Consider the following 11,311-nt stretch of genomic DNA (forward strand, 5'->3'; position numbering starts at 1 on the left):
ACCTATTAATGCTCTGCTATGTCACGCCACTTCACTGCATCCCCCGTGGCTTTTTTTCATGAAATTTTATTTTATTTTGAAATAAGGTTAACAAAATAAAGGCAAGAAAAAGAATGTACATAATAATAAATCAAAATCACTAAAGAAACAAAGGAATTCACTAATTATGTCTAATGAAAGTAAAAATACAAGTTCTACAACATATAAAAGGAGTGTGCATGTGTATCATTTTGTGTGTTTGTGCATATTAATCAGAAAAAATACAGGCAACTGTACTTTGTTGGAACTTCATCAAACGTTTGAAGTGCCTCAGCATAGGAAACAAATGGAAACCATGGTTCCATAATATTCTTCAAGTTAGGATTCCTTGCTTGCTGCACTTGCTGAGTAAGTTTATACATGGCTTTTATCCCATGGCTTTCTGAACAGCTACATAGGAGGCATGCAAATGGCAGGGTGAACAGATGCAAAGTATCAGTTGTGTAGAAGAGAGAAGTTCATTGGTACAGCTGTGGCAGGGCCAGCATCATCGGCTGGCATCCTTGGGCAGTTGCCAGGGCCCCAGCACCAACTAGACCCAGCAGCCTGCCACTGCTCAGCGTGCCACCCCCAGGGCCCACAGAGGAGGAGGCCCACCAGAAGGCACTTTGTTCAGGGCCTCCGCCAATCTGGAGCCAGCCCCGACCTTCACTTAACCGTGCATGACAAGCTCCATGGGCTAAAATGCTCTCTTCTTACACAACTGTTGAAAGGAAGTCCTGGTGGCCTCCTTTGCATCAGGTCATCTTACCAGGCTGCACTACTTTACCTGGCCTTATTTGTCTTTAGGATGAAACCTTGTGTACCTTAGACCGAGTCCACAGGCTGGTGAAGCTTGATATGCCCTTTCAGCCTGTCTGCTCTTGGCAGAGGATTCAGCTCCGGCCAGAGGCTGCCTTGGTTGTTAATGTATGGCAGTTACAACTAGTGCTGTGCCAAACGTTTTGATCAATTTATTTTCTACTATTCATTTTGGGGGTGGGGGGGGGAGAGAAATCACACCCCAAAGCTGAGGGAAGGGGTGAGAATTTCAGAGAAATTTCTGAGCGTGCAGTGCTTAAGGGCTTACCTTACTGTAACATGGTGGCCAAGGTATGCGCGCGTGCGCTCTTTCTTTTTCAACTTAGGCCTGGTTTTCCTGCGCTTTAAGCCCCCCCCCCCCCTCCCGCTGCTTGTGCTTTCTGAACAGCCCCCTAGAGGGCTTAGATAGGGCTTCCTCCCCTGGGCCTTCCCAGCACTGCTGCCTGCTGAGGGCCTGCAAGCTGAGAGAGGCATTGGGGGGGGGGGGGTGTTAAAAGGATACCAGCACCTCCTCACTCAGCTTTCAGGCTGTCAGCAGGCAGCAGCAGAAGGAAGGAAGCAGAAAACATCTTCCTCTTTCACGGGGAAGCAACGTGGTCGCCAAAGTCCAGAAGGGGAATCAGCATGACACTAGTTACAGCCATTCCAGTGCTGCTGTATTTAGGCTTTATTCATGTTTGTGTGTGTGTGAATATATACACACACACACATATATATATACACACACACAATTATAACCCGTCTGAAATGAAATTCTGGTTTAAAAATTGTTTTTAGATATACGCTGTCTGTGTGCGTGCAGTTTGTGTGCAAAATAGTTTTGCGCTTTGCATAATGCATTTTTAATGGTTTTTAATTTTTGTGAACAGCCCAGAGAGCTTCGGCTATGGGGCGGTATAGAAATATAATAAATGAATGTAAATGAAATGAAAACTTTCTAAACATAATGTATTTTTTATACAAGGCAATTCATTAAAATGATGAAGAACAGCAAAAGTACATCATGCCATTTTAAAATGCTAAAAAGAGTTTAATTGTAATGGGAATTGGTTTGCAATCAACATTTCAGCTTTGCTCTTTCTTTGACCTTTATATACTAGGTTTTTGGAGGCTATGAAAGCATATTTAAAGTCTTAATGCTCACAGCCACCCTGAAAACCAGCCAGATCCTGACTAGGGTTGCCAATTCCTCCTCCCCCTCCCTGGGTGGCCTTCCTTGTCTTCATTCAAAAGTGACACAACAAGCAGAAAATCAACAAATGAAGCTTTCCCCCAACTCCACAGCTCCGTGGCAAGGATAGCTGCATCTGCTGAATTTCTCCTACTCCTGCAGGTGATCCATGACACAAGAATCCTGTCAGGAAAAAGAATGGCAGTCATAGTCCAATGTTCCAAAAAATGGAATGTGCTGCAGCCATCATGGAAAGTGTTAACTTTTTTTATTGGCTGTATGGATAATGTTATTATATAGTTTAATTACTAGGTGGCACTGGATTTAATTGTTTCTGGGTGGGGCTTCCTGAGTCTGCCCTATCCTTGTTTAAGAGAGACCATTTTCTTTTCTAGCTCCTTCCAAGCTGCCCATGACACTGGCCCTATACCTGTATTATTAACAGCAGTCTTGCATGCAGAAATTTCGCAAGTGAAGCTTTCCCAGTCACGTATGCTCCATGCCAGGAAAAGCTTCATGTGCTATACTTCTGCATGCCAAGCTGCTGTTAAAAGGCCCGGAGAAGGCCCAGCAAGCCAACTGGCAACCCAGCCTATTCCAACGTTTGTGGAATGTGCATGCATCCCAATTCTAATGTGGACTTTGCAACCCAAGTGTGAATGTTAACATTTGATAAAGGAAATGCAGAATTTAACAAGCAGACTTTGGAGCATGAGGACAAAAGTGGTAATGGGATTGGAGGGAGCAGGTGCCAGCGGCTGGCATTTGCTGTCTTGCTGTCACAAACGCTGGTTCCTTCTCCTTTTGTCACAAGATGTCAGCTGCCAGCAGGAGTCTTGGAAACATCAGCTGTAATTAAAAACTGGATTTCCGAGTGTGCAGCTGCTTTCTGGCCAGAGCCATCTCTTGCCGGGTGGGCCCTTGCCTGCTGGGGGCCAGCCAGCTAGATGCACGCAGTTGCCCCAAGAGCAACAGGACGAAGCAGTGCATTCAGCCGCCATCCCTGCCCCCCACCACACATGTGCTCTTGGGCCCTCTCCACTTTAGACTCAGCACTTTCCTAACCTGCATAGTTATGTCAAACAGTGGCTGCTAGAGGACTACGTCCAAGGTCAGAAGCACTAGCTTCTCTCTTAGAAGCATCTTGGCTCCAGTCACACTCACTCTAGCATTGCCACTTTTGAAGCTGGCATATCCTATACCAGCTGTCCCTGAGTGGTGCCCTCAAGATGGTTTCGACTACAACTCCCACCATCACAGACCATTTGGCCATACTGGCTGGGGCTGCTGGGAGTCACAGTCCAAAGAATCTGGAGGGCCCCACAATGGGGAAGGCTGTTTTAGACTCTCCAGCCCTTCTCTACATGTGCTGTACTCTTTAGTCACAGTGCACTCTCCCCTTAACTAAGCAAAACCCAGCCTCCAGACTAAGCAAAACCCGGCCTCCAGACTTCCCCCTCTCCTTGGCTTAAGTCAGGGACAGAGAATCTGTGGACTGCAACCCCCATCATCCTTGCAACATCTGGAGGGCCAACATCATCTGGAATGCCACACGTTCTCCACTCCTGGCTTAAGAGAAACCCTGCGGCAGGCCTGCATTAAGAGCCAAGCCAGGGAGCTGTATAAAATAATAAGCCATAAGTTACCTGCATCTGTAGCCCTATTCAGGTGTTCACCCTGAACACAGGAGGGCACAAAGTGTCTGTCCCACCCCCAACATCCCATTTTGCACTGGCTCCTCCCACTTCACACATTGAGCATGAAGTCTGATGGAAAATGCTAAGTGCATTCAAGTGAAGCCTCCCTGCATTAACAGGGTTCCTGGTCACAAGCAGGCTTTTCTAAGCATGTTCAGCTGAATGTGCTCAGAATCCCCCCTCAGATCTTCGCATTCAGCATGCATAGGGCATCAGTGGAGAGGGCAGGGCTGGTGCATGCAGGGACATTGCAAACTTTGTGCCCCCACACATTCAGGCTGAGAGCTTTTTCTACCCAAGGCTGTTAATTGTTGTATCTACTTTTGGTTTCGTTGCAGAATTGAGATCTGCGATCTACATAAACCACTTTTCCTTTCCTGCTTTTCCACCACATAACCTCCAGGTGGAGCTGTGTTATAGCAGAATAGCGCAAATACACAAGTAGAAAAAGTTCTTTCAGAAATAATACCCCATTTTCCCCATTCTAAAAAAAAAACCCAGGGAAGTGCTCTGAAAAATAGAAGCAAAACTGGAAGATTACAATGTCATCTAAAGAACCCGTAAACAACCGTGAGTAAGGAACCACAAGCGCACAATAAATGCCTCATGCAGAAAAGCTCTGAATGTCCCTGTGTGCGCCAGCCCCAACCCCTCCACTCCTGACAAGTGATTACACCTAAATGTTATTTCCCCGGAAAGTAAAGAATTCATCTGTGTAATCGTAGATTAAAGTTCTCCTTTAATTCAAGATCTCATTCTGCGTATACAAGGTTTTGCACATGCACAATACAAAACCTCATCTTGAGAACTGTAGTTTGTAATCCCGTAATGTGTCATGACATCATACGTCACCACATTATGCACCCCTTCCACATTGGTTGTTTCCACGTGGTCTTTCTATGCAATGTTTACTCACTATTGCCTACTAACAATCCAAATCCAATACGATGAGAGAGAAAGATGGGCTCAGTTGACTAGCTGAATAAGGTAACTAAGCCCATGTGTGAAAAAGAAATGACAAAAAGGAGGCATATACAACCCATGTGGCTGTTTCTTTGAACATGATTGGTTTATGGAAAGAGTTCCAATGCCAACCTTTCCCTAAAGAGTTAAAGTGACATCATCACATTTCCTACTGAAAGAAAAGGGTTAAACCAACCAACTCAGTGCGTGAGCAGAAATGCCACAGTTTATATGCAGGTTGTGCATGCTTGGAAGCTCTCAGTCTATTTTGAAATTAATAACGAATTTGTAAGACAGTGATACAAGCTCGCTACAAAGGCGAGCATTATGAACGCACACGCTTCAACTAGCGTGACGAACTAGCCGATTAATTATGCAGTTCAGCAGCATCACCACTCCTAACATCACACGATGGATGTGAAGGTCTGAAGGCCGATTCTGAGCATGTTCAGCTGAATGTACTTAGAAGTCTCCCCGCTATCAGGAAGGAACCCTGATAACACAGGGAGCCTTCAGTTGAATGCGTTCAGCATCTCCCTTCAGAGCTTCATAGGCTTGCATAGGGCTTGTGTGGAGCTTGAATGCCATCGTCAAGATTCCACAAATAATACAGACGTCAAAAGGCTTATCAGGACAGTATCATTATGGGGATCTTGTCATACCCATATTTTTTAATTTTTTTCTCATTTAAGGACAGCATTAGAAAACAGGTCACAAACAGGACATTAAATTGACAGATAGCATACCTGGGGTTATTCACACAACATGCTGACCCACATTCAGTCGTCGAGTGTGGGTTGTTGTTGAACTGTGGGTTGTTTGTTGAACCATGGGCTAGCGTGTTGTCTGAACCCAGAACATTTTCCCCTGGGTGGCTTGTTAACCATGCAGTGTGGCTTATTAACTACTACCCTGAACAAATCAACAACAAATCATGGGTTCCCAAGGTGGTTTGTTAGAAAAATAAGCCACACTGCATGGTTAACAAGCCACCCTATGGAAAATGTCCTGGGTTTAGACAACACACTAACCCACGTTTCAACAAACTGCCCACAGTTCAGCCACTGAGTGTGGGTTAGTATGTTGTGCGAACCCAGTCAGTGACTAACTCCAAGTGCAGAAGATGTAGCCAGTGATTCATCCTACAAAGCTGCCTTCTGTTGAGCTGAACCACCCAAGATGGGTCTACTCTGGCTTGGAGTGGCTCTCTACAGTCTCAGGCAGGGCTCTGTTCCAGCCTTGCTAGCTATGATCCCAATGACTGGAGATGCTGGCACAGATGGAAGCTGGGACATTCTGCACACAAAGCATGCTCCATCACCAAGCTGTGGCACCCCCATTATTCATTCTCAGTGTACTATTTTCCATTGTGCTTCTTATGAGAAACGGCTGGTGACAATTAAAATATGGATAAACTCTCTTTGCAATAAGTTGTCTTCATACTATGGGCAGAGCTCCTAAAATGCAAACAGTTGCTAAGAATGATGAATGGGTGGCAACCTGGCTAGACTTTGTCCTCTATATCTCATTCTTCACATCTCTAATGGCTCCTATACAAGGTCATAGAGAAGGGGTGGGGAACCTGTGCCTCTCCCAATGCTGTCAGACTACAACTCCCATCATCCCTTACCATTAGCCATGTTGGATGGGGCTGATGGGAGTTGGAGTCCTACAACATCTGGAGGGCCACAAGTTCCCCACTCTTGTACTAGAGTCGAGGACCTAGACCATTAAGAGCGCAATGGCCGTAGCATCTTCTCCACCACTGATGTTCTTTCAAATGTTTTCTGGATTGTTAATACCAACTATAATGACTACACTGGAGTTCATTACTTTCGACGATTAATCACCAGAGGAGATTAAAAGAGCACGTTATGGAGACACCTATGGTATTTCCTTGCAATACCAAGGCACTCAGTTTCCCAGAATGCTCTGCACACACCAAACGAGGTACTAGGGTGCATCTAGCGACAGGCCTTCCTCTTGCAGCATAAGAGCAACCTGGGCTTTTTTGGTGTGGGGGAGGTGTTGGTTGATTCCTTTTATAAATAACATATATAGAATACATGACAATGAGGCTTCATTCAGGGTTGAAGTGTGAAATGACTGTTGTCATGAGCACTGGAAACCAACTGCAAAAGAGAGAAAAATTTGGCTTGCCCAGCATCTTTGCCTGACAGCTGCTTGATCTGCAGAAATCAGCATGTGAAGCTTTTACAGATATGGTGATAAGCAGATCACCTGCTAAAATCTACAGATGAAGAAGCTGCTGTTAAAAGCACAGAAGGACCAGGGCAACATCAGTAAAAATGTTTGCAATCCTAAGGTGGCCATGTGTCCTCTTTTACAGAGGAAAGTCCTCTGTTTGAAGGGCTGTCCAGTTCAGATCTGGTTTAAAGATAAAGAACCATCAAAAGGAAGAGCAGGAGGGGGCTTGAAGTTGCCCATCAAGAGTCAGAACCTGGACAGCAGGCTGAACAGGCAGGTACACAATACCTGGTCACAGTCTTCCAAATCCACACTATGATGAGATGGACTGTATTTCTATTTAAATCATAACAATCCTTTATAAATTTTATCTATACATATGAACTAGCACATGAACATTTTATGCAAACCAGTATCCTTTTTTGTCCTTTTTTTTAGGTGATGAACTTCCTCTTTTGGGGTGATTTGTAAGTGGCCACCCTAAATTCTACTTGTCACCACTAGGTTTTTGCTAGATTGCCGGGTTAATGACAAGACCAGACTGAAACATTTTAGTAGTCCAACCAGCCACAACACTTGGGGGGGGGGGGGAGCGCACACACACCCATTGCCAGACCCTTGTGGTTATGTGAATGAAAGGCATTTTTCACATACAAATTAGAACTGAAACATAAACTGAAAATTAAAATAAGGCTGAAATCCTAAGCATGCTTATTTGAAAGTTAACTCCATCTTGCTTCAGAGGAAAAAAGTTTAGGACTGAAGTGTTAATGTGAAATATATAATGGTTTATCTTTCATAAATCAAGTGGGGGGGGCAAAGATCTCCCCCCCCCCCCCAATACACTTTGCCTTATCCCAATATTTTTGTTCTGGTGCCACCTCTACCTTTTTAGACCCTCCTCAACCATCAGTGCTTCACATCACATGTGGCTATTTCTCAAAAGAACCTATATTTCTGGCCAACACACTGGTTAAATACACATACTATTTATTTTACTGATGAGGATGATGAACATTTTATAATTTTTAGTACCTACTTTTCAACCAATAAAATTACTGTTAAACAACTTATTGTATGTATTTTTTTCCACTGCCATTTAACGATTCCCAAACCTTCCCCTCCCCTTCAACACAACGCTTGCCATTTCAAAACCTCCTGTACAGTGCAGTCCTGTACATGTATACTCAAGACGTAAGCTCCGTTGACTTCCATGGGACTTATTCCCAGATAAGTGTGTATAGGATTGCAATCTAAATTATTCATGGCTTGTTGGTGACATTATTATGAAATGTAAAATGTAGGAAAACTATATAAAATTTACTTTCTATCAAAAGTAGCCACTTTTTATCTGGAAAGTGCCTCTGTGCCTATCAAAGAAAATACAAATAAAAATGGACAAGTGGGACCTGCAACAAAAAGTTGCAGTGGTGAATGCTCCTGTTCAGGCCAGTAGCCAGCCAACTAGCCATGCTCCTTCTTGGAGGATGGGTGGGGTGCAAATATGATTGATGGATAGAAACCCTTTTCAGACAACAATGGAGGAAGAATTAATGCATGGAGATGGGTGGGTCAGGATCACGCTCATTGGCCCCATCCCTGGACACTCATCCAAACTTGTGCAGAGTACCTACCAATGGAAGGCCATCCCTTTGTGCATACAGAGCCACTGTGCACATGCAGTTTGTATGCAGGCAAAGTCTGGGCACAGGTAGGGCTGGATGCAGAGAGGTTGGGTGAGTGGCCAGTAGGCCCAATCTCAGGGCTCCTTCACACAGTGCTTTTATCCTGTTATTGAGATTGCTCACTCATGGAAGTATCCAGGCCCTTGACATGATGTCATGAAGCTCCAGGGCATCTCCTGCACTAAATAACCTTTATTCCATTTTTAAATAGATCAGAGAAAATGAACTACCAAATTACCTCAGTTATGTTCCGCTTGAGTTCCTTCCGTGAAAAAGGAAAAGCCGCAAGAAGAGGAACTGGATCAATGAAACATAGGGAAGACTCAGATAAGGGGGAGAAGGAGGTTGAAAGGGGAGCGGGGGAAAGGAAGCATGTGAAGGGAGTCTGTGGTGATCCTGCAGTTAAAACAAAAGCAAGAAAGCCCCCTTTTAAATGCAGGATTTTAGGCTGGTATAGAGAGGCTCCCAGTCTCTTTTTGTCATCCTTTCTTGATCGTTTGCTGAAAAGGGGTTAAAGCAGCCTTTCCCAACCAGGTGCCCTCCAGATGTTTTGGACTTCAACTTCCATCAGCCCTACCCAACATAGCCAATAGTCAGAATTGTACTTCCAAACATCTGGAGGGCACCAGGTTTAGGGAGGCCGGGCTAGACAGTGATACATACATCACACACACACACACACACTAACATGTGTACTACCCAACAGAAAGCTCTCCTGCACCCCGCCCCTCACAAAAATAACCTTCAATGGGGTTTGCAACTTTCTGCTGGATGGGCCATATCTGTCTGTCTCCCAATCTGCCGTTGCTAACAATTCCCAAAGTCTGCTGTCTGAGGCAGCCACCACACCTTGCCTTACCTTATGGTAGGGCCACCTTCGGTTAATGACAGTCAATACAACTGGGGATCTAACTCTTCTCAAAATACATTCATCTGTATGTAGCCCAGAGAGCAGAGATAAAGAAAGACCATCACATGGCTGTCTATGGCCATGGAAAGGTATCTATGTATCCCAATAAACCACTCCATGTTATTGCAATAGCAATGTAGCCATCCAGTGGCACCTTGAAGAGAGGCAGAGGCCACATAGAAAATAAACAGGAGATTTCTAATGAGAGTACCAAACAACAGCGAGGGGGCAGGGGAGGATAACACCAGTGCAAGTGGGTCAGCTTTGACAGCTGGAGGCACTACAGTCCCTGAAGTTCACTGGAGATGTGATTCCCCCACCCTCACCCCTGGAATACACTGCAGTATGAAAGTGAAGGGGTGGAAATATTAAGCTTGAAAAGAAGATGGATGGAGTGCCTTTTGATCACGCAAATTTGGATTTCTGCCAAAATGTGAAGATATTTCATTCAGATCTCTGATTTAGCTGTGGCACATACTGCCAGCAATCAAGCCCCTTTTCATACAGTCTCAGACAGTGTATTATGACCATGAGGTGGAGAACCAGGCTTACACTGGCTGCCCCCTACCTTCCCCTGCCCCAACCCCAGTGTGTTCATTAGCTCTGTGTATGCAGAGCGTATGTCTATACAAATTATATGCACGGAGGCACTCTCTCCGCATGATCAGGGATCTTGCTGTTTTGCAGGATCCCAGAATATGCATACAGACCCTGCTCATACGACCTATACACACATAGGCCTTGTGCCCACATAACTGATTAATGGGTTGTATTCAATGGTATCGTTCTACTAGCGCAAAGCTTCTACGATGTGGAGAAATCCTATGTTATTCTTGTGCAAGTGTCAAATCCAATACTTTGATTCTGCTTGCTCAAGGTGTTGCACAAAGGGTTGTACAAGCCGTTGTGCCAGCTGTTGTAAAACACTTTGTGCAACAGCTTGCACAATGGCTTGTGAAATGCTTTGTGAGGCAGCTTGAACAACAACCTTGTGCAACAGCTTGTGCAGACAGAAAGGGCTTCACTACATGAAACTAAAATCCTGCATCTTTACTGGGGTTTCTGCTTCCAGATTCCTTGCAGGATTACAGTTGGCTCCTTTCCATGTAGTTTTTTCCTTTGTTTCCCTTTCTGGGCAAGTTCTATATGTTTCAGTATAAAGCCACTAGATGGTGCTGTGTTACTCCTGTGATAAAGTGCCATTTCATCAGCACACCATAGATTTACCACAGTTCATAGTGGGAGGAGGGAAAATGCTGGATGTTCGTTGTCATAAAAACAACCCTGCAACGTCATGTATAGGACTTGCAAACTTCCGTGACTGACCAGTCATGAGCGCACAATAAATGACTTGTGTAGAAACAAAGTGTTGGATTTGACATTTGCATAAGGATAAAAACAGGGTTTCCACAAGTGGTAGAAGCTTTGAGCCAGTGGAATGACACCACTGGATACAACCCAATGTGTGGACATCAGTAGGCGTGATCCCACTTCCCTTCCACATGTTCATTATTACACAAGTTTTCAAATCATGTGGCAAGGACTTGACTGGGTAGACTTTGCTTCTAACAAAAAGGCATACATTGCAAGCAAGTGCCAGCTTTGCCTGGCATAGAGACAAGGCAATGAGGAAATGGCTCACCTGCTTAATTTCTGAGTCAGGCCCAGGGATGCCAAGTGTTGTTGTTTTGTGTGTGTGTTGAGGGGAAGGGGCAGATTTTAGGCTGGTGGAGCAAAATTCCCAACAAAGGACTACTCTTGGATATATTCTCGGATTTTTTTAAAGGGCAGCTGTTCTGGTTACCTGTATACTTTGTGATAGCAAGAGACAAGGGTA

The 11,311-nt window shown here is 44.6% G+C and overlaps 1 protein-coding gene across 1 annotated transcript in view; it reads right to left on the minus strand.

The window, feature by feature from the left end:
- GRIN2C (glutamate ionotropic receptor NMDA type subunit 2C) overlaps positions 1–1,179 on the minus strand; it is an 84,311-nt gene extending 83,132 nt beyond the window's left edge. The window contains exon 1 of the mRNA XM_084838015.1: positions 1,109–1,179. The gene's annotated coding sequence lies outside the window, so the exon portion shown is untranslated. The remainder of the gene's footprint in view (positions 1–1,108) is intronic.
- Between the last annotated feature and the right edge of the window lie 10,132 nt (positions 1,180–11,311).

Source organism: Heloderma suspectum, chromosome 2 (assembly GCF_057233095.1).
Source record: "Heloderma suspectum isolate Gila_16-S chromosome 2, 16-S_ref, whole genome shotgun sequence".
In the NCBI taxonomy this organism is placed as follows: domain Eukaryota; kingdom Metazoa; phylum Chordata; class Lepidosauria; order Squamata; family Helodermatidae; genus Heloderma; species Heloderma suspectum.